Here is a 24,618-nt window from a genome sequence, read left to right as displayed (position 1 = left end):
AAAGCATGCAACACCTTCCGCATATGTTGAAATTTTCCTCACCGTATTAGCGCGAATTTGCATGCTCTGTTTACATCACATGAGCTTGAAATTGAAGCTCTTAAGAGGCAGATTGTTATTAGCTTCTAGTCGACATGTGGACTTCGAAGAAAACCACCGCAGGAGGCAAAGGTGGTGATAATAAACAAAAATGCCACACATTGTTGAGGAAGCCGAGATGAAAGCAAATGAATTAAAATCTGAAGGCATTAGGAGCGAATCACCCTAGCAGCGCGGAGAAGGATGGGCGTTCTAGAAAGGTGTCTGAGGGTCTGTGTCAGCTACTTTTCATGCCAGCACACAAATTGAACCTTATGAGTGGTCCAGCTGCCGTTAAATTAAACCTCCGCAAATTTATGCCGAAAAAAAAAATTGATTCTCGCAACTGCGTGTCGTCTGCTCTAGACAGAATGCCGTTCTGATTGGTGAATATTTCTTAACTCGGGCCTCATAATTGTTTTGTGTCGACAAACCACCGTCACCGAGCCATTTCTCACCTTCAGCGGCATTCTAAAGCCAAACCACGGTGCGCAAATCATGCAATTATGCGCAGTCCGCGCACTTGCCCCCATGCATAGCAGCGACCGCGGATAGCCACCCTAACAGCGCCCTTAGCATCAGCGCCCCTAGCGGCATCGGTGAGCAGCGGTGCCATTTCCGGTAATGGAAACGCGCCGCGCTTTTCACACAGTTCTAGCCACCCTAGCCAAACGTCAGCATTTTCGGTAATGGCGGCACATCAGTTACGTCATGACGCGTCAATTTGACGTAATCTAAATATGCCTGCGTATCACGTGTTTCACGTGACATAGCTCCAGCCAATCAAATTTGAGCATCCGCTCCTTCCCAGTATGCCATTATTTTCATCACATTGGTTAATCGAGCGTAAGTGTTCTCCAAACCACCATCAGTAACTTTGCTTCCACTCCAAAATCATTCGTATTTGTCATCCAGGCAACAAGGATAGCTCCGGTTGAAATCAATTTTCACGGCTACGTCATTTTGACGTAACCGCTAAAAGTGCTTGCCTCAACTGATGGTTTCGCGCCACAAGTTTGAAGCACGTGACTCTTTTCAGAGCCAATCAGAAAGACAATATGGCGCCGCCAGGGGAAGGCGAATATCGAGGATCGGGCCCCCGGTCGCCACCGCGCGATCTTGATAAGCTGCGCATGCGCGAAAAGAAAGAAGGTAGGCGAGGATATAGTGCTCTAGAAGATTGGGCAGTGTGACGACCGGCGCCGGAGAGCGGGCCGCTTTTGCGATGACAGGAACCGACTTCCGCGAGAGGGCGCGACCTGCAACAGGGGTGCCACGTTCGGCGCTCGGCGCGTAGCCGCTGCGGGGACAGCGGAGGTACAGATAAGCGGCGCGGTACTGTTTGGAGCTATTTTCCAACGCTACGCCATTGGTGCAGTATTTAATAAAGAGGCTACTTGTTCCAGGGGCTTAAACTGATCCATGCAATTCCTTTACATCTCTGTGGAGATGCCTTGCACGCTTTGGTATTCCTTCAGAGCTGCGTGCGATGTTTGAATCGCTATTTGAAACTCTTTCAACGTTTTTTTTATTCCTGCGGACAGCCACAAATCGTCAGATGAGATATTTGTACGCATTGTTTCCAACGAAGCGTGGACTTTTGTATTCGTTCTTCCCGTAAGGAGCGGTATTATACGCGGAGGAAAACAGTATACGTGAGAATCAATGTTTAATTGAGCTTTATGAGGGCTCTTTGCGAATCTTTTACGAACACCTGCTTATATTTTGCAGCTTGCGCTTATCAATATATGACTGAACAATTATCTTAAATCATCAGCAATCTGTAATTTATCTCCTTAATTGGTGTTCTTTCTGCACCATTAATCACCGCTTACACAAATTACAGTGCGCGAGCAAAATATATTTATTCTTAACCATATGAATTGAAGCATTGCACTGGGTACCGGCGAAAATAAACGCCACTCAAGGATTTATTTTTTGTTAGCGATTAACAAATATATATGTCACGGACAATTGTTTACGTGCCGCTCACGAAAGGGTGAAACAGTTGTACAGATAAAAAAAAAAAAAAAAGTCAAGTACAGCTAGGGCAATGCTTCAAATAAAATACGAAAAATTAAACCAGTCACTTACTAAGGAATGCGGTTGTAGTGGGCACTTGAGTGTGGACGTTTAATAGCATATCAATGGTAGATGTACAGAGCAAATAAAAAAATAACACTTATAATTGCGTGCCACCTTGGCAAGTACTGCGGTTCTTGTCGCGCACCGAGAGAAAACGGAAAACTGCGAAACAAATGAGGAGCACCTAATAAGCAAGTAATTAATATAAGGTTAAATTCAAATTCGGACACTAATGCGTGTTTATTTTCGAGTGTGTGGTACGAAATATGAGTAATCGAATGTATTAGTTAAAGGACTATAATGGGGCGACTTGGCGACTACTCTTTACAGAACTAATCAGGCTATAATTGTTTCCCTAAGAAAATTATAACAAGGTTGATATTACACGTGAAATACTTCCAAGGAAATTTAATTATATTTTCCTTTGGGAATTGTTGTCGCGTTTCTTTGACTTCGCAAAAAGCGAAGCCGCAAAAGCACATGAAATTTCATTACTTCAAGTGTGAGCTTTCTGTTCCAAGCAGATAAAATGTTTCAGCTTCAACACTCTACAGGAATGTTGCAAAATATGAATTGCGCAGGAGTCCAGAAAGACCACCCGAGTCAAATTGTTGGGCAAACTGTGGCCTAGCTTCGAGCCTATTGCGCAGCTTTTGTTCATGGTGAGAAACCGAGTGCCGGTCTTACAACCTCTCTTTCGCAGCGTGTTAAAAGCTGATCGAAAATCCCGCCATATAGTAAACTAAACGTTTTGACGTTGTAATAATGGTCTAGCGGCAGCGAATTACGCGCATACTATAGCATCTGCGTCTTCTATGCGTCGTTTTTTTTTTTTTTTTTTTTTCAAAGCTATTCTTTTTCATTTTGCATGTGCACCAAAACATCCCTAGAGCGATTTTCTGGGAGTAAGAATCACTTGCATATTGCCTGTTGCTTGAGCACGCAGAATAAAAAAAAAAACTACTTAGAATGAAAACATTTTCTGGGACAATGTTACCGTCAAGCTATAACGCATTGAGATTAAATGTCTTAAGTAAACACGCATCTCCGGGTATTTAAAGCCATCCGTTACTAGAAATTCCAGTTTATTGAAAGAAAAAAAAAAGGTTTGTCCTTAGATTAACGTACACTTTCACTAAGTTGTTGACTCCTAAATATCGACAGTCATACCTCTACACGCGTTCGATTGCACGCCCGAATTGTAGCTTAATTGTTTGTGCACTGCTTTCGTCTTCCCATGACTTCAATTGGTTTTTAAGCTCGGCTGTTTCCGTTTTTCTTTATTGCCTTTCATATGTCTCTATATTTAATTGTCCGCTTTCTGAGTCGTACGTTTGCCGTGCCGCACAAAAATTTCAACCCTTTTTTCACCTTCACGGTCGCTCTATTCACGATGCCGCATGCCTCCCACACACCCCTTTCTCTCTCCCTGTTAGGCGACACTTTTTTTTTTTTTTTGCAGTCTTTACCTCCTACTTCTTCCACGTTTCCAGACCCACTGTGTTCTGTTATTCAATAGCCTGTTTACCTGCTTGTCGTTCGTTTTTCATCTCCTTGCTATCATCTACCTTCAGCGGGATACTCTATATTTAATTCAATCGATCTGCAATGCCGACTTTTCTAGTGTTTTCAGGTGACGCAATGTAGTCGGCATGGTTTGCATGTCAATCAACGAAATATACCATTTTGGACTTAATAATTGGTTACTGATGACCAGCTGTATTTATTCAGCGCTCGAACGCATGTGTTGCACGTTTTGACTTCTTCATACATCCTGGCTCCACACCGCCCTCTTTTCAAAACGACTACATTCTAAAACGCGAATTAGGTGTTTTAGGAATGCTAACTCAAGCTGTACGGCGAATGAACCGTGCTGTGCGAGTCTGAATTCGTGCGCGCGCCCCTCTCCTTAAGCTGTTTTCTTCGGAGCCCAAGAGCACTATAGCCCAACTACTGTCATGTTGCTTCCCCGAGGCGCTGCCGACGGCCAAAATGGAAAATATATTAGATGAGCGCTAACAGTACTGAGCCCCGTTAGTCGGCATATTTGTAAAATGTTGACACTAGCAGATCGAGACGAGGCACAAGCGAAAAAGAACGTACTGATCCGCCCCGCCGCGCAGCGCACATACGCGGGCGCTCGGACGGCTGACACACCAGTTGCTGGTGGCGCCCTCTGCGCTGCGGCGCCTCCGTCATCGCAAAAGCGGCCCCCCGCTCCCATGCATTTCGCGCGCGGTCGTCACACTGCCCAATATTCTAGAGCACTGCTATAGCGAGGAGGATTTGTTTGCAATCTGGCGGATGTGACGTAATAAATTGCCTATTGTTGTTTTTTGCTTGCGTGTACTCTCGAACCCAGACGCTTTTTTTTTTTTTTATCGCCGCCTCCGCAGCCGCAGGTGCCTTTTTTTTTTTTCTCCCTTTTCAATTTTGGCGCGCAGTGGTACAAGCAAGCGGGAGGCTTGTTCGCGCCGCGTTGTTTCAGAATGACCGGACTGGAATGGATTCTGCAAATTAGATTGGGTGGCACGCATCCCTGCTGCTTTCTCCAAACTTTCGTGAGTACTGCGAAATACAGCGCAAAGCACGTGTTGCATTCCGTACTTGCCTCGCCAACCCATTGCACCGCTGCCCTCTCGTTACAAATTGTTTGGAATTTTTTTTCTGCATCGACGCTCTATTGTTTAGCGATCTCAATTATTTTTTTGTAATCTTGCTATGAGTCTATTTATCAGTTCCCGGCGGCTCGCACGAAAGGGCTTTAATTTTGTAGTTCATTTTTGAATACGCCTCCGTTTGGCCCCGGCTAGCCCTGTCCCAGCAAGAGCAACCATTTCTGTTTCCTTTCAGTATGTACCGAAATAATCTTGATGCACGGCGATTGTGAGATCTTGGCTTCGTCGCAGCTTCTGCTCATGGCCTCTCCCGATGGTATGCCTTGTGCCTCATGAAAAGGTGAGTAGCACTTGAGTGCACCCGCTTGTAAAAATATGTGCTGGCAAAAACCGGTTGCTCCACAAGGGTGCTGATATATGTAATCAAACTCACCTTATTTATGAAGATAGTCCACAGCATGACTTTGATGTGGCCAGGGCATGAATTTCGATCAGCACCGCCACAGCCAAAGCAATAAAAAGCGGGGGAGTATCGAAATTAATGGTGGCCCAACAGCGAAAAAAATACAGAGACCAAGAAATAAACGAAACGAGACACACGAATAGCGCTGAACTTACAGCTGATTTTTTTTTATTGGGAAGAATCACATCATATATACGCACACAGAGAAACAGCGCACATGCGCAACGTCAACGACCTCAAGTTTTGGTAAAAAGAAAAAAGCATTTAAAAGCACGAGTGCATCGGCAGAACTGCTGCCCACTGTGCAGCATATTCATTTCCCGAGGAGATAATGTGACAAAAGGCGTACTCACGCACCCTTTACTTTTTCTGATGTGAAAAGCTTTGGCTACTTCTGTAGTGCACTGGTAAGAATGAACGAACAAAACATCACTGTCATCAAAAAATGACGTGCATTCGCACATGGATCAGTGCTTTGCTAGGTTAGCTTCTTTCTTTTTCAGCGAATTAGCGTGCTCCATGAGCCGCACTTTAATGCATTGCACAGTCTGGCCTATGTAGGTAAGGCCACAGGACAGAGGGATTTGATATACTATGCCAGTCTTACAAGGAACATATCTATTTTCATGATTTATGTTGCACACATTTCTTCTGCCCCCTCGTGCATTCTTTGAACCGCGGCTCCCACTCTTTCTAGTTTGTTAGGAGAAGGAAACAGAACGTTTACATTATGCTTGCTTCCTACTCTTTTAATTCGGTGCAACAGCGTGTGTACATATGGCATGACTACTACATACCTTTCTTCTTCCTTCCTCCGAACACCTTTCCCGCCCTCACATGCTTGAAGACAATTTTAGCGCGCAGAGGACTTTGTCTGCACTCGAGACGAGAACTGAGTTCAGGAAACCAGCTTCCCTGCATTTGTCCGCCTGAGTTAAGAGACTGGACATCATTTTATGATGACAAGATTTATTCACTGCCATGCCTAAGCATCCCGTAACAATACTACTTTTTACGAGCTATGAATGAAAGGACCTGTAATTCAGAAGGGGCTTTTCACTCCTAGGTGAATACTGCCAACAGGCATGGTGGGGTTGGAAAGACAACTTTAAATCGAGAAATTGTCAGGCTGTTTCTTGGGGGACTTCATGCGTGAGCCTTAGTCCCGACCCATTACGTGCAAAAACATCAAGAACATTTGACACAAATTCAGGATTCACAGAGCTAGCTAGCACCAGAAAATCCTCCACGAAACGGAAAATGTGCATGCAACAACTGGCTAAATCATTCGCAACTTTCATATCAACCCTGCTTAGATAAATGTCGCTGAGGATGGGAGCTATCTTGGCACCTATGCACACACCAGATTTTTGCGTATAAAGTCGACCATCTCACTCAAAAAACGTGTTACTCAGGTAGTAAGATAACATTTCCAAAAAGGATCCGGTTAAGGTTCCACACTCATTTTGGAACCAGCATTCATCATTGTCCTCCGTAATACATTGCTGAACATACTGGATGAGTTGAGAGTGTGGAAGAGATTATACAAATCAACCACATCTACGCTAAAACCAGCACTGTATACCAAGCTCTCATTTTGGAGCAAATCAGCAACTGCCTCAGAATTAGGAACGAGAAATGGATCCTTTACTTGAAGTGACGACAAATGTTTGCAAAGATAGTAGACACAACCAACTGCCATGAATTGCGGAATTCATACTTTCATTCATTATACTTTCTGTGTTGTAACAAAATCCTTCACATCTTACCTTTCCCAGGAGTGGGCATTTATTGCATTGTTCTGATTTCCAGGTCCTTCCCTGTCTTTGGTGCGTGTGCTGAAACAGGATCCTTTGGAGGCAACCTGGGGCTTTCTTCTGTGCTTTTGATTCTGCCTTAGTTTCCATCGGATAGCTGTGGCTGGTACGTGTGGGCAAAGGCGTTTCATATTTGCAGACCAGCATATATATGGTCTAGTGCTTGTCAAGGCAATTTTTTTTGGTACAAGGTGTGATGCTGCTGCAGTTCCACACAAAAAAAAAATGTTTTTACAATTTTTAGACAGCTTACCTTCAAGTTCTTCGATTTTGTAATGGTGTATATATGGTATGCTACCACTGTTTGTTTTTTTTCCTGTCATGCTAATGCATCAAGGATAATGCTAGGCTGTTATGGCTAGCATGATCTGCTAAGGTAAAAGTGCTGGTTTCATTCCGCACCAACTGATACAGGTTGTGGGCTTGACCATCCTCAATTTCTTTTTAAAAAATCATAGCAAATTGTATTGCTATGAGGAATATTATCCCAGCTTGTTTTTGGCGAAAAAATATTTTCTGCCCGTGACCACCATCTTAAAGGAGTATAGACGCCAAATTTTGGTGGCATTTTTGTAAGACATTCCTGTATACGGATCGCCAAGTGGTTTTTGCCTACGACTGCTAAATAATTTTCAGTTCAATTTTCTTTTCTCCCCAATTTCGGTTTCAACAGCTGAGAGATGGCTGTGACATCACAATCAAGTCCAAGCCATGCACAGCATGAAAAAGCCGCAGTATAATCTCCAGCTCTTCAATTGTTGCGATTCCTGTTCTTGAGGCAGGCTGGCTTCAGCGTTGCAGTGAATTTAAACATCACAGGATATCACAATTTTTTTTCACCCGTCACGTCACCTAGACTTAACTTTGGCGTCACAGCCATCACACGGCTTTTGAAACCGAAGCGGATGAGGAAAGAAATTCAATGATAAATTGTTTAGCGGTCATAGGTGGATATCACCTGGTGCTTTCTGTACAGTAATACCTTGCACATCATTACAGCTAATTAAACACGAACCCAAAAATTAGGTGTCTATAGGTCTCCGCCATGTTTAAAACAAACAAGCAATCAAAGTGGCGTGGCAGTCGTCTATGGCCCCAGAGCAGGCGGAAAGCACGGGAGCGGCACTGTGGTACCACCCCACTGCTGTGGCCATACTTGCCAAGAGCGTGTTATTGTGATATGCAGGCACCTTTTTGGCAGATAAAATACCCACGCGCTGTGTGAGTACAAAAGCAATACTTGGAAAAACTTCACGCACACAGCATGCATCGCCTTGTCCTGCACACCGTACCAGACCAAGAGCGGGTTCAAAGCGCACGAGCGAAGTTGTTGCTGCCTTGAAAATGAGTAGCGTTGATTGATATCTATTTGCTATTTGCCCAGCACATTAGCCGCAGAATGCGTCGAGAATTGTAAAGCTTTGGGTGCATACAACAACTTTCAGTCGGGTAAGTGGAATGTGATTTTTCTCGCTCATAAACAGCACACACAAACCAGGTAGGAAGTATTCCGCTCAAAACATCATTGCATTCTCGGATGATTCTTCATACCGAGCATCAAATGAGCGTTGTTGGTAAGCATGGCAACAGTAGCAAGGGCACTGTGCCTTGGCACCGTACAGGTTTGCTTATCCTTGCATTATTCCTTTAAATCACCACGCTGCACGCCTATCTGTTCTGTTCGTGGAAGGTTATTGGCGTCAGCGTTTATAATTTCTTCATGGGTATTCAAGCTTTTAGCTTGCATTACAAGCTGCAGCGTCCACATGCTGGTTCCGTAGTTAGGGCTACCCAGTTCGGTCCCGGCCGCCGTGACCACGTTTCTATGTAGGATAAACTCTGAATGCGACAGTGTGCCATGCAGTACGTAGTTGATGTAAAGATCCTCAAAATCTGAAACAGGGGCCCATATGTCACTCGGGACGCTCAACCCCACAACTCGCATTCAAAATTAGCTGCAGTGAATACCACTCAAACCCCTCGGTATGATAAAATTCATCTCCAATTGAGCAAATCAGTGGCTGTCAGCACACGCACATTTCATCACAAAATTTAAAATAATTTGAGGTGAACAAAGCTAATGTTAGCCATACAATATAACCACGGAGGAGTGCAATACTGATCGCATGCGCAGCAGCTCACTATGCACATAATACATACAACTAGAAAGTGAAAAAAAAATTTGCTTCAGGAATTGCTTACATTATAAACAGGTCTACGCATTAATATACTGGCTGCCTCGTCAACATTTTACGTGCACTCACAAAATACCATTACGCGTCATAAAGAAGGCCAAACTCGAGTTATTCATGGCCTTTGAGCCCATAACCGCTCTGGCGTAAAGGTGTCGGTATCAAGCCTTCGCGCCACACTGCGATGGCCCACTGTTTACGGCGACCTTCGCCCATAAGAAACCTGTGCAAGCTTACTAAACTTTGCGTTCTTTGCCTTCCAGCACATGCCACGGTGATGCAACTAGTCAGCATGGTGCTTTGTTTTTTATTTTTTCGGCTGCAGCAAACCATCGCACAATCACAATAGGCGAAAGCAACTGAAGCATTGTTTTTCCTACCACGCGAAAGTCTGTAATTACGACAGCGCCACCGCATCTTCATGACGTAGCCAGAGTGAAGGTGGTCTATACTCCTTTAAGCTTGCAAGTAATAGCAAAACCTAGTCACACAGATAAATTTGTAAAAAAATTAACTTTTTGATGCATCACTATAAACAAAAATTTTCATATTAATAAAATGCATTGTTCTTTTGATGTGCAGGAAATAAACAAACTCTGCCTTATATTTGTTCAAATATAAATCATAAAATATGGTACAAAAAGCTGAAATTTTGAAATGTTTGTCAAATTTTATATTCTTATGGTCTAGGCACTAGACTAGAGTGCCTGGGTTCGAATCTGACTGCCGGCAGCTGCGTTTCGATGGATGCAAAGCGGAAAGGCATCTGTGTGCTGTGCGATGTCAATGCATGTTAAAGATCCCCAGGTGGTCAAAATTACTCCGTAGCCCTCCACTATGGGGCCTCTCTCTTTCCGCTTTCGCTCCCATCTTCCTTCCCTTGTAGCGTGATTCAGGTGTCCACGGGAAAACTTTTCCTTTCCTGTAAACCAATTATTACTATTATAGTACTCAATCTATTTCTCCAACTTTTTTAGAAGACAAAAAACCTATAAAAGAGATCAAACAACTTAAGCTGCACCTGCGAAAACATTATAAAAGAGATCAAACAATGTAAGGTGCACCTGCAAAAGTATTCTAAATCAGAGAAAATTACCTTATTGAGGTTTGAGGTTTATTCCTCCGTCAGTTATGTAATGAAGTGGCCCTATTAAAGATATGAAAAATACTAGTTTGCACAGAGCCATTCATTGCCATTTAATACTGAAAGTTAATTCAGGGTGCTTTTAAGTGAGAAAATAATTTCTCAAGTTGAGCCTTTGCAGGCAACCACGGTGTTGCTCTGTGCCTGCTCATCGCAGCAGCCCACTTTCTGCTGGCTGCGAACTAGCAGTCCACTGCTTGAGTGCAATGGTGCTTTAGGCCTGGGCACTGTCAGCTTTAAATGTGCAAATTTTTTGCAGTTATATATGTGTATTGTAAAGAAGAAGTTCTGATTAAGCGGACAGATAGCCGAGAAGGAGGAAGAGGAAGTGCTTTTGCGGACCAGCTGACTCAAAAGTTAAGCCACCACCGCTCCGGTTCTTCTCGCTACCAGTGCCCGCTACCAGTGCCTGGATCCCCACTTAACACTTGGTGGAGGTGCGGGGTAATATATATATATATATATTGCATGACACAGTACCATTCAATGGCATTTATTTTTTAGAGCTTAATCTAATTTGTGCTTTAGATGAAAAAAAAAAAACATTTCCATTCAGCGATCGCTTTGAACCCTGGCGTTGCTCTGTGCTTGCACTTCACTGCAATGGATGCTGGAGCTGACGTCAAGGAGACATGTAACAACACCTTGTGGGGGTTCTCACGGGACTCGGGCTCTGTGCTCAGAACGGAACACCCCGCCGCTAGCTCTGACCACATCCGTGGCAGGGAAGAACGGAACACTGAGGCAGAGCCACCGGGCTGGGCTGTTTATTGGGAGTGCCCAATTTTTATCCTTGGTCATAGCAGCATCCGCGGGCTCTGGCGTCGCGGCGTCGTCTCCCCCCGATGAGATGCTGTGCATCGATATTAGAGGGTAGGGGGAAGGAGGGGCCGCCTGGCACGCTACGCCAGGTCTCTCGCCCCTGCCCTCTCCGCCACTGCTTCAGGGGAAGGAGAGAGATGAGGTATCCCCGTGAGGCAGACAGAGCCGTGTCGTGCAAGCGTGGGTAATCTTAAATTCCCACACCCTCCTCCCTTAATCATGACCTCCACCTGGGTGCCGTTTTCCCCTTGGGAGTCGCACGGCTGGTCCTTCAGCAGGCCCATGTAATACAGGAATCAGGGCAGGGGTCCGGACTTGGGTTGTTGGGCTCTGCTCCTGGTGCCGCTGCCAAAGTGAGGCAGGCCACCCTCTATGCCGAAAGGGCCCCGCATGCAGGCCGTACATCCGACTCGTTCTGCTGAAATCCCCGTCGCCGCAGTCACGAGGAAACATAAGGGGGCGAATTATCATGGCTCGCTTACCGGTCATGGGCCGCCAGTACGCCCGTGGTGCGCTGCTCGCCCACGGCTGCGCCGACTTCCCGTAGGTCGTAAATCGGCATCAGACTCCATCCCGATAGGAGCTCCATACTGTTTTTGTTGAATGCCAGTCTCTGTGCTCGACTTCAAACCGAATATGGCACCTGCATTTGATAGCCCTCCTCGCAGCTGCGGGCAAAGAACAGTCTTCTTTGCAGCTTTTTGATCCGCATCTCAAATTACTTTGCGGGGAATTCTGATCCTTCTGCTGTACTACAGCTTCATTTAAATTTTTCTTTGTGTCCGTGGCCTTCAGCAGATTCCTTTATTGTCGAAGCTGGCAGTGCCCAAGCCTAAAGCAGCATTGTATTGAAGCAGTGGAGTGCTGGTTCTGTGTATATTTGCAGCCGGCAGGAAGTGTCCTGCAGTGAAGAGCATGTAAGGAATTTACGGCGTTGCAGCGGAGCACCAGAACAAGAGGACCAGCGTGGCAGGCTTCTCGAACCGAGCAGCCTGTGCCGTGCTTGCTGGCTGTGAACGCCGATCTTAGCGCCTCCGCTTTACAGCGGCGCTGTGCGCTACAGGGCCCCCCGACCAAACGGAGCGGCGAAATGTACGCGCCAACGGGGCAGGGATGAGGGTGCCTCAGCGGCAGGCATGTCGACAGATAAGCCAGCAACATCCGAGGGGAGCTCCTGGGGAGGTGTCTCCATATATTTGGGTTTAAGGCGATCCAGGGAGACTACCTCTCACGACCATCCAGCAGGATAGTCGCCGACTTTGTAGTCTTGTTGAGGACATGGTACGGGCCATCATAGGGGGGGCTAAGAGGCGCCTTTACAGTGTCTCGCCTTAGAAAAACATGCCTCGAGGACGCAAGATCTAGGTGCACAAAGATCTGACGGTCAGATGATAGAGGTGGGACTGGGTTTAGGTGTTGAATGCAGTCCCAAAGGCGTTAAAGGTACTGCAGGGGCTGGGACGAGGAAGCCGAAGGAACGAACAAGTCTCCGAGATGACTTCGGCCACCAAACAGCCAAGGTCGCGACGAAAAACGGTGCGTAGGCCAAGAAACACCATAGGAAGGTGACCAGCCCAGTGCTTGCGATCTAGGCGAGCAATGAGGGCAGTCTTGAGCGGACGATGGAGCTTCTCAACCATGCCGTTTGCACAAGGATGGTATGCTGTGGTGCGGCAGTGTTTAGTGCCGAGCAGACTGGTAAGGGAAGTGAAGAGGATGCATTCAAACTGGCGGCCACGATCCGTGGTAACAGCCAAAGTGGGAAATCCATGCTGAAACGAAGGCTTTGGCAACTGTTTGCGCAGTAATGTCCAGAGTGGGCACTGCTTCGAGTTAACGAGTGAAGCGGTCAGTCATCATCAGAATGTGCCGGCAGCCATTAGATGGAGGTGGTGGTCCAACCAAGTCAAGGTGAACGTGGTCAAAGCAACAACCAGATGGCAGGAAAGACTGGGGAGGAGTCTTTGTATAGTGAGTCATTTTGACGGACTGGCAAGCAAAACACAAGCGGGCCCACTGGCGAACGTCTAATGTTTGGCCAGACGTACCGCTGGGTAATGAGGCACTATGTGGCTCTGATGCTGAGATGGCAGATGTCGTGAAGTGAATGGAAAATGGCAGGATGAAAGACCTCTGGGATGGATGGACGAGGTAGAGCCGATGACCCTAATCACAAAGAGCGCACTGTTATTAACCCTTTCACTGCCAAGTTTTTTTTTTTTTTGTGACTGCTCCTCACTTCCTTCCAGGTTCTTTTTTCATCTGTGTTACTTTCACCTGATTCAGAATTCGGTTTGGTTTGGTCAGGAATTCAGGAACTGTTGATTCAGAATTCATCAACATTTTCTGAATTCTTTCATCTATCATAGCATGGATGAACCTGGCACACTGACTCGCCATGACTCGCTGCTGAAGCAACAAAGCGACGTGGTGATGTTAATGGTGCAGGTCTAAAAATACCTAATCTATTTGTAGTTTAATATGAAGGCCCCGCCTTCTAAAGAATGGGTCCGCGAGTCAGGGCCTCGCCCGACTACTAGTCACAAATTCACATGAATTCCATTCTGCTCCAAAATACCAATTGGTGAAATATGAGAGAGGCCTTCACCCTGCAGTGGGTATAGTCTGGCTGATGATGATGATAAAAATGCCAGTTTATTTCCGGGTCAGCAGAGAAGCACTTTGCAAAGATACAACACTGCACGCTGCTGCAATGCGAAGCATGTGGTCGAGACTCGTGACAGGACAATGCTTTGCTACAAAAGTAAGGGGCCAGTGCTTTTACATGGCAAGACAAAACATAGTGGGGTGTGAAGATGGCCTATGTGACATGGCAAAAGGGGCTCCGAGCAGTACTAAATACATTGCTCCTCGTCTAGCTCCAACTCAAGAAAAAAACCCAGCTCAGGAGGCATCGCTTCCGTCTTCATCCTGGTATTGCTCTGCTCCACAGTCCATTACATCAGGATGCTTCGGGCTGCTCGCCAACAGCTAACAACGTGATCGCTCCCCAAGCAGGGCTCCCGCCAGACTCCCCCGATTCTTCCATTCTGTCCCTTTATCTACACTTTCTGCCGCGTCAAGCACAAGTCTCGCGCCGCGATAACCTTTGCACATGCACAGTTCAGCTGCCCCTCCACGTGCTCAGACAGAGAGAAAAGAGCACGTGCAGTTTAATTAAAAGACGAATTGAGGCATTGGAGCCGCACATATGTTTACGCTAAATGTTTTATGAATTTGTGAAGCCTCTTCGTAGACAATACGACTTGTCAGCAATATTTCTTTTTAGTGGCAGGGAGTTACGAGTATACTCAAGAGGAGAGATGAAATGCTGGTGTCACCGTGGTGACAGATTTCTCAAGTGAAATGTATATGTCAGTATTGATTTTGCGAGTGCAGATCCCAAAAGTTATGCTGCTCGGCCAATAATTTCAGAGTGGCGGCAAACTGGCCATTTTAATGAGGTCATTGCAAGTCTGGTTCAACTGGTGGAAAGATTTTTTTTTTAATTCAGTTTTTTATGTGATAAAGGAGCCCTTTGTTGCCATACGGTTTTTCTTTGTCCATAGCTCATCATCATTATCATCGTTAGCTGGACTATACCCACTGCAGAACGAAGGCTTCTCTCATAATCCTTCAGTTAACCCGGTCTTGTGCTAGCTGCACCCACTTGACCCCTGAAAACTTACTAACCTCGTCCACCCACCTGACTTTCTGCCGCCCCCTGCCACGCTTGCCTTCACTTGGAATTCAATTTGTTGCTCTTAGCGACCATCGGTTATCCTCTCTTTGCAATACATGTCCTGCTTGTGACCATTTCTTCTTGATTTCGACTAGAATGCCATTATTTAGAGTTGATTTCTTGGACCCACTCTGCATACTTCCTACCTCTAGACTACACTTACCATTTTCCATTCCTCAGCTCTATGCATCTACTTCAACTTAAGTATAACCCTTTTAATTAGCCTTCACATTTGAGCCCCATAGATAAGTACTCGTAAGATGCAACTGTTGTTTACCGTTTTCCTGAGGTATACCGGTAAGCTGCTAGTCATGGTCTGCAAGAACTTGCCAAATGCGCTCCATCCTAGACTTGTTCTACAGGTTTTCCTTCTGAATTTAATCCTAGTGCCAGCGGAAATAATGTGAGCGCCAACTGATACAATCTGCGCACTGTGTAATTTAATTTTAGTGCCAAGCATTTAATAAAAGCGGCAGTTTATTTAATCCGAACACCAACTCGAATGATGACAGCGCCAAACAATTGAATCAGACTGCCAACGCAGATAATACAAGCGCCAGTGGATTTAATTCATATGTGGAAAATAAATGCGGTAGAGGGCTCTAAAGCACGAAGCATGAATTCCAGAAATAAATCGAAATTGAGATCACTTCGCAGACCATGCGACGCTTAAGCGTCACATCTGCATGCACTATTTTGCTTTGTTCTTGTATCTTGCAAAAACCAAGAACCACGCGCAGCTGAAAAACTGCAGTTTATGACATGCCTCTTGCAGCTTTTAGTTTAGACGCATGACAAGTGAATAAATATGACTGTCGTCTTCTAATTGGCTGGTTAAGCACTGCTTATTATGGGTTGTCATATGCACTGAATCTGCATGCTGATGGCATTTCGGCCTTCACACAACAGCCTGCTGTTTTTGTGAAATGGCAACCGGTGCAGAAATGTATTTGTGTTTCTAATAATGATTCAACACCACTAGCAGAAAAGAAGGATTAGTGTAAAGCAGAGTTAGTTCAGGCGAGAAGACATGGAGCCAGAGAAACATATCTCATTTTGCCGCTTTCTCAATTTTACACGGCCACTACCACGGAAAGAGAGAGCGCGTGCCGTTGCATTCAGTCTGGCTCTGACATGGCAAAGTGGCTGAAACTATGTACAGCAGAGCTTTTAACCCAAACAGCAGTGCTTAATTTGCCTGGGCTGTAATTGTAGCAGCGTAGGAAACTACAGGCTTGTAAAAGCACAGAAGCGGCCGTCTTTAAAATGCAGTTTTATTTTCTGGGAGACATTAGGTTTAAAACACTTGCATCAAGGCAATGTTTGTCATAATACTGATGAAGGCTATCCTATACGTTGACACTTTGCTGATTCGGCGCATTGTCTGAAAGATGATCTCAATTTTGATTTATTTCTGGAATTCATGTTTCGTGCTTTGGAGCCCTCTATTGCATTCATTTTCCACATATGGATTAAATTGGTTGGCACACGGATTAAATTTGCCGGCACTTGTATTAATTGCTTTGGCACTCAAATTAAATTAGTTGGCGCTGGCATTATTTGAGCTCGCGCTTGAAATAGATATGCTGGCACTTTAATTAAATGCTTGGCACTCGAATTAAATTACATGGCACGCAGATTATATCAGTCAGCGCTCAGATTATTTGCACTAGCACTAGGATTAAATACGGGGGGAAAAACCTGTAGTTATCGCTCTTTCATGGTCCGGATCTGCGGTTGCTACCTGTCCTAAGCAGACACATTTGCCAACAACATCCAGAGCTTTGTTACCTGCAGGGTGGAAGTACTGCTCCATTCACTCCGTTTGCTTTATTCTGCTCCAAACTGCTTTGCCTGCGCCATCCTGCCCCAAAACACAATATTGTTCCAAAACTCCAAAACTTGATGTTTTGCCATGATGTTTTGATGCCTTGGTATTTTGCCATAAAATTTAGCGAAACATGATTTTTGCTTAACATTAATTGTATTGGGCCATTAATTGCGCCAGGTACAAGAAATGCGGTTCGATGCAATTTGGTTAGGTGACTGTGAGAAGTGTAGCAGGGCAGTGGCATGTTGTGCTATAGACCTTTTCACGAGCCTCGGCGAAACCGGTTTGACTGGGCTGTGGGGCGGCTTTGGGAGAGATAATTCTCAACTTTTCTTATGCTAGCAGCACAGCCCAGTATTCAATATGGCAGCGCCCACGACCACTTTTCGAAAAGGTCTATAGACCAGAACAAGGAGGGTAAATTGAACACTGCCATTTTGAAAGCGTTCTAGCACCATCTATAGTTGCCGCAGCGAAACTATGCCTCTGGGTTGTCAAACGAGGCAGCCGTGGGTGTCTAGCTCTTGCGCTTTTATGTTTCTTTTTGAAGTTTTCACAACTGGTTGCTGATAAAATGGTCAAAAGTTAATTTCTGCCTCACAGCAAGACTATTCTTTACATCTTGCGAGGGCAGAGGCAAGTACAGTGTCCACAAGTGAAGTGAGTGGTTCCTATAAGCGCATGGTACCATTGCATGCAGGCTTGCTATGGCTGTGACTTTTCTGATTTGATTTGCACCCCCAAGTAATGTCCCATGTACCAGCAAAACCTTTGCAGTCTGCTATATGTTTTACCTTTGCGTGGTGACTGCAAAAAATCTGCCGCAGCCCACACCTCACAAAACAGACCACATGCCGCTACTGCGAGCGAATGCTTCTCATTGGCGATGATTCCCCGGTGTCTCTTTTGTTTTTTTTTCCTTTCCAGCAGGGTTGAAGAATGAATCAGCAGCACATCAACCAAACAGGAGATATCAAGGTCTTATTTTTGTGACTGGTTGGCGTTGCTTATCATGGCTGTTAAAAAAAAAAAAAGGCACTTCCTTGCTGAAATGCAAACGGAGACATCAGGTTTACTCGCACTTGTGGCATGCCACCTGTTTGTGCGGTGCGGACTGCAACAAATTTTTGCAGACACCACGCGAGGGTAAGAAAAGTCACAACCGTAGTATTTTTCGCATAGAAAGGTACCATGCACTTAACCGAACCACTCGCTCCACTTGTGGACGCTGTGCTTGCCTCTGCCATTGCGAGATGTGTAGAACAGCCTTTCCATGAGGCAGAAATGCAATTTTGACGATTTTGTGAGCAGCAAGTTGTGAAAACTTCAAAGAAACGTAAAGGCGTAAGCGCTATGAATAGCCATGGCCACCTCGTTTGGTAGTGCAGAGCAGTCATTTCGCTGCAGCACCTCTAGGTAGCCTTATAGCGCCCTCAATATGGCAGCGATCAATTTACCCTCCGTATTCTGGTCTATAAGGGTCGTCATAGTTTAAACGATGGCAGCACACTAGTGGTGGAGGTACAATGCACCTTGGCTGGGCCTAGCTAACACATATAAAATTTTAATAAACTAGAAAAGCGAGCATAAGAAATATTTTGATCTCAAGTTATTCTAAAACGAGTCACAAACGACTGGGAGGAATTAATTGCGAGAAAAATGTTTTGTGCACATGACAGCAACTTCTCCCAGCCTTTTGAATCGCCGGTGGTGAGAGAAGTGAGGGCAAGGAGCAAAGCAATTGCCACAGACTACCACGAGCTGTTGAGGAAACTTTTCTAGTTACAAAGAACTACACGAGTTGTTCCAACAGTTCTGCTGTGAAAATGAGTGTGTACTTCACTATAGAATCGTTAACAACAAACCTGTCCAGTCTACATCAGACAAAAGCATACTTGAAGCATTATGGGGGTGATGCCAGGACGGTGTTAATTGCAAGAAATGCTTTCAAGAGTGTTGGAAAGGCATAGAAAGCCTGTTGCTGACGTGTAGCCCCAGTGTTATTTAAAAGAAAACATGAGTCACTGGGAGACAACCATGAAGTAAAGAAACTTAAGGAAGAAAAGGCTACCCTTCAGTGCCATCTATCCTTCCTGAAGGTACTACTGAGCAGTGCCCAGGAATTTATCAGCACAGCTGCGGAATCAAAAAGTGGCGATGTGCAGCTTGTTTATTTTAATTCCAAGGTAGTGGTGGTGCTTGAGCGTGGACATGTCTAAAGCTGTCAAGTCAGAATGGGCAAAAGCTTTTAGTCAGCTGTGTTACTTTAACCATCTTTACATGTTGAGATATGCGTGCATAGGTAGTACAGCATTGAATCTTGAATAAAAAGTAATCAAATTGGATTTTTTTGTATATCAGAAAAAAAATTGTAGTTATTAAAAGTGCTTGACCCTAGAAACATGTTCCAAAGCATAATTCGAGTGCTTCAAAACACTCGTTTTACTGCTCCAAAGTGGCATTACCACTGCTCCCTGAGCTGTTCCAAAATGCTCGTGCCTGCTTCCACCCGTGTACCTATTAAGGTGAAAGCCTTCAACGGCTCATACTGTTGCCGTTTGTTCGTCCGGTCAGACAAAGCTATCAATCCTATGACGTCATCACCCAAAACCGAAAGTAACGTCATCAGGAAAATGAACTTCAGTAGAGTAAGTTGTTGGGCTAGTTGGTATTCTATATTTAAGGACATAGTTTTCAGCGCAAAGGCACGTGGCCAAAGAAAAAAAAAAAAAAAAAGGAAGACTATAGGGACAAACACTGCGCTGTGTTCAGCCCTATAGTCTTCCTTCTTCTTCTTTCCTTTGGCCGCATGCCTTTGCGCTGAAAACTTCGTCCTTAAATCTAGAAAAATGAAAGTCCGATCTCCACCGGGAATCGAACCTCCACCCTCGGATCCCCTGCCGAGCGCTTTAACCTACTGCGCCATGCCCGGAATCGTGAAACACATCATAATTCTTCTTGTCTACAGTGAGGATGATAGTAGCGATAACAATAATGCTGCAATTAGTGATAATGACAGTGATGGAATTAACAATGACGATGCAATTAGTTGGTAATGATAATGAGAGCAAATGTGATGCACCTTGTGCACCAACAACACTCAGGCTGTCGCATTTCTGCAGTGTAGATTCCACAGTGCTCTCGGAATTTTTGTAAACTGCTGCTCTTATCCGAGGCTATTGACCATTACCGTAGGCTTCCACATATTAATTTTTAGGCCTATGTTTTTGCTTTGCTTGCCTAGGTCATTAAGCATTCTTTGTAATTTGTCCACTGAGTTAATTAACAAGGCAATGTATTAAATCAGCCCTTATTCATAATTGTTCCCGCTCCAGGTTTCTGAATACTTCCTCTAAGCAAGTGGCAAATAGTACTGGGGAGATCGTGTCTGCTTGCCTAGTGCCTTTCCTTATGGGAATTTTATTACTTTCTTTATGGAGGACTATAGTTGCTATGCGGCCACTATTGATATCTTCCAATACTTTCACATACGGCTCATATACACCCTTAGGCAATGACTGCTGACGTTTCGACTGAGTCAAATGCTTATTCTAATCAACGAATGCTATTTATAAAGGCTGGTTATATCCCGAACATCCTTCTATCACCTCGTTGATATTTTTCTTCCCCGGTGACTGTGAGACTTCGCCCCTGGACCGCAAGGCCGCAAAATGTTTTTGAAAAGAGTAACTAATAACGCAGTTACAGCCACCGCAATCACCCGATTCTATCCTGCCTCTCTCCTTCCGTTCCCTCGCAAAGGTTTTTCACTCTCCTGCCCGAGGTCGTCTAGCCTCCGCAATACAAATTCCCCTTCCTCCTCCGCGTTTGGCGGGAGGTGGGGCGTGGCTCTCCGCGAGCGCGAAAAAAAAAAAAAAACGGTCGAGGGAGCGCGCGCTGCTGGATTCAGTCTGGCCGTGGCGAGGGAAAAGCGCGCTGCGAGCGGTAGACACCCATCCTTCTCCCGTCAGTCAGCTAGACGGACCAATGGACGTCGTTCCCGATACGTACGTCATTATCGGCGCCCGTCGGGCCAGCGCAGGGAGCGGTGAAGCTGGCTTCTCAAAGGAGAGCATGAGGGAGCTTTGAATTGTATTTTCGATGCTTTGCGGCGCGCGTGTCGCTGTAGATATTTGCACAGACTATCTCCGGTACCTGATCGAAACACTGGGCTCCTTTTCTTAAAAGGGCCTTCCCGGACAGTGGCCCTTTAAGCTGAGTATCTGTTCTGTTCAGAGATCCTGAATTGGTGCACCGTCCCTCATGTGGCAAACCTTATTCGTTCCCTCCCAAGTGTAGCTTGCTGCCGGGCTAGTTGATGATTCATGAAGTCAAGAATTTAGCGCAAAAATAAAGAGCGGACGAAGAAGGACATATAAAATGATTGACCAGCACTAGTCAATCGCCTTATGTGTTCTTCTTCGTCCATTGTTCTTTATTTTTGTGCTACATTCTTGACTTCGTGTAGCAAGGGGCAGCAGAAAATTAAGTGTGCGAATGAGATGAAGTTTTCAAGGATTAGGTCGCCACAGCTGGCTAAACATTAAGATAGGTATGTAGGGACCTTGATGTCGATAGTGGGACCCGGCCATTTTCAATGGGTTCAATGACCAAGATACATAGGATTGGCTTACCTCTTACAAGCGGTTAAGCGTCCACAACCAGGGAGACGACGCTGTGAAGCTGAACGACATGGTGTTTTACGTGAAACGCATTGCCAGTTTGTAGAGCAGAAACCGCAAAGCAAACTTCACCACCTAGTCTGCTTTTAAACGCGCCTTTTCTTAGATCTTTGGCTGCCCTTGCATACAAAAGCTGTGTTCCAAACAGTACTTGTGAGCCTAAACCCAGCTGCAAGGATCCTTCACCAGTTATACTGAAGACATTGTGAACCTGTGTACACATCTAGAAGTCTCCAGCCAGAGATGGATCAGATAAAGCACATTCTCAAAAACATTGAGGCTGACGCAGTTGTCCTAAACCCTATCACTGTTGCCAATATATTCATGCTTTGCCAGGAGCAAAGCAGCGCATTCTGGTTCAGCCACCTTCTGTGCACTTTGAATCACTTTCCAGCTTAGTTCCGTCAGCAGCTTGCTGCTGGACCAGTTTAAAGACTGCGATTGGGGAGGTAATATAACAGCTACTCCTAATTGAGGACATTTGGGGATCTCCATCTAGCCTGGCCATGACCCTTCAGGCTGATTTGAGAGCAAGTGACTGAAGTGCTGCCATTCATTCATCTGCAGGTTCCTGCTGCAATAACGCTCATGTATGGCAACGTCAGATCTGGTCAGACATGTTTATCCCGTTCCGCCTTCCACTGTAGCCTGCCACCTTCATTCCTACGTAACTGTCCCCTCTTTGTGTGGACTCCTGGCGCATATATGACAACCTTCTTATTTGTTATGCGTGCAGAGTTTCTGGTCACATTGTGCGTCATTGTCGCCACCTGCAGATGTGCCTGACTTTATGCGCCTCCTGAGCCCCGGCCACGTCTGTCCTGCAGACAATTTTGACACCTCCACTCACCACCTGCCTACTCGCCTCCATCCTCATAATGCCACTCGGTTTCTTTGCTGCATCTCTGCCCCAGGAAAACTAGTTACTGCCGGAGGCAAGAACTGCGAATACGTCAACAAATGTAGGGCCGTTCCTTGTTGATACTGGTGCTACTGTATCTGTGATGTGTAGGAAACTGCACTTGCTAATAAAAGTGTGGACAACATTATCTGATCTTTCGCTTCTCACATCGTAATGCGCAGTGTCTTTCGCCTTTGACTGCCTGCACGGCCAGGGCCACCATTCACAGCTCATTATGTACCATAGAATTTGTTCTCTCGTCGTGCTGCTGTGACACCATTTCAGGTTTTGACTTTCTCTCTGACCATGGCACCATCATCATCATCATCTGCGTTAATGCCTAATTAGAACTTCTCCCATGCAGTTTGATGATTTGTCTCCCACTTTGAGCAAACTGGCTGTGGCTGCCGACATTGAGCTTCCTGCATGCTCATCTTCCTCCTTACAAGAAAATTAAAGGAGACTTTTATCCCGCAGTGGGTGTAGTCAGGCTGGTTAGGATGATGATGAGGAACCTGTTCGGCTATGCTCTTGCCATTTTTTTTTCTTTGCTGTTGCACACTATCGCATCCTCTTCACCTAAAAAAAAAAGTGCAAGACACCCCTACATAAAAACGTACACAATATCCATGGAAACCTACTTGTGAGATGCTAGTCATTGTTGCATGGCTAGTGTTTTGTACTTTCCTATGTGCAGAAAGTGCCGAGCATTATTTTCATCGAGTCACACTAGCTTCATTTTTTATTTATCGATTTATACATACTATCGATCCAACTTGGACGAAGATAGGAGTGGACACAATGTCAAACTTGGAATAGCACAGCCATTTCGTATCTAAAAAAGAAAAACAACTTTACCAAAAAAATAAAAGTGGACACTGCTCAGTTCTATGGCGCAGCTAGGAAGTGTTGTATGGTGCTTCATTTCTTTCTTTTCTGACATGATGGGAAGTTTTACTGAAGAGCCAAGATTTTGTTGGGGAAGCAGTTTCAGATAACAGAAATAAGCAGTTGGTCATATATGTGCTTGGTAGAAGAACATAGCTGCTATTCTGCAAGCATGAAACTGTGCGGCTTGTGTGAGTTCCTAACATTTTTTAGTCCCTCCAGTTTTTGTGAAATAGGGGCTTGTTTCTAACTAGACACGCAAGTATTTAGACATTTCTTGACAGATGAACATAACGCATGTCTGCAAGACCTGAAAGGCACTGTGTTTTGTTGTGCCTGAGTGCATATTTAGCAAATATGTTAAGTGCAGCACATGCCCTCTCATTTTGGAGATTTAAATTCAGGGGCTAACCGGATGGGTAGTAAGGACCTTGTAATAGTTGTAAACGTGGTGAGTACACTGAATTCTCATTTGAGGCGGAAAAAGATTGCTAGATCAAAGCAGTGCATCTTACTGTTGCATTTCATATTGCTTCCCCACAGTGGCGGCAAGTTTTAGATGCATAGCTGCGGATGTCCTGCTGATGACAGGAAAGGTGCTTGCATTACAGAACATATTTTATAAGCGTTGTGTTCATCCAGAAAAAAAAGAAGGATTGTAGTATAAGATTATTTCAATTTGAGAGTTTCTATAGGCTCTTCAAGAGCATTATGTGCCTTTGTTTGGACAAATGCTGCATCATTGGTCATTCCTCGTTCATATCCATACAGGTGCATAACCTGCAGGATTTTCATCCTCCTAGTGTGTGGGCGCTCATGCATGAAGGAAAAAATAAGAGTGCGAGACAAAACAAACTATCGCTTGTTTGTATGCTTGGGCCGCTTTGTTTAGTGCATTTATAAAATATCTGTATAGCATGAGTCACTGTAAAAAGTAAAAAAAAAAAAAAAAATCGTCAAGGGTGAGTTGTGCTCTAGTTGCTGTCAGTTGAGCACATCAACAAAACTGCCAGGCTCAAATCAGCCACTTGTTTTCCAACATGTCAATCCAGTTGGATTCGTAATGGGACTGCTCAGCGTCAGTGTATTCTTCCTTTTGGGCTCTGCAAAGTAGTATTTTCATAGTCACTTCTATTTGTGCCTGGAATATTGCTTGCGAGAAGAAAAAGGAGCAAGGGAACATCTTCACATTTGCACTGGTTCCTCACAGGTCTGCACGGATGTGCCTTGCGATCACTGCTACATGTCGTGCGTCAAATGCTTCGATGGAGCAAAGCGGCCCTTGCGAGGTCTATCTGCGCAAACATGCGCTCGTTTAAAATAATTATTTCAAATAGGGCGCCGAACCTGCATTT

General features: G+C 45.1%; 1 long non-coding RNA gene across 3 annotated transcripts; it reads left to right on the top strand.

The window, feature by feature from the left end:
• Window positions 1–4,566: 4,566 nt before the first annotated feature.
• LOC146210153 (uncharacterized) lies at window positions 4,567–22,837 on the top strand. 3 transcript variants are annotated; one of them, XR_014708340.1, is made up of 5 exons: window positions 4,567–4,724; window positions 5,017–5,121; window positions 7,057–7,167; window positions 9,517–10,834; window positions 22,251–22,837. It is a non-coding gene; the product is annotated as an uncharacterized LOC146210153 (long non-coding RNA). The 3 variants fall into 3 exon arrangements; XR_014708341.1 differs by having other exon boundaries at window positions 9,517–10,841; XR_014708339.1 differs by lacking the exon at window positions 9,517–10,834 and having other exon boundaries at window positions 22,251–22,835.
• Window positions 22,838–24,618: the final 1,781 nt, after the last annotated feature.

Source organism: Amblyomma maculatum, chromosome 1 (genome assembly GCF_055883805.1).
Source record: "Amblyomma maculatum isolate TAMU_Amacu chromosome 1, ASM5588380v1, whole genome shotgun sequence".
Taxonomy (NCBI): domain Eukaryota; kingdom Metazoa; phylum Arthropoda; class Arachnida; order Ixodida; family Ixodidae; genus Amblyomma; species Amblyomma maculatum.
The sequence above is the reverse complement of the archived record's forward strand: the minus strand, read 5'-3'. Positions and strand labels throughout refer to the sequence as shown.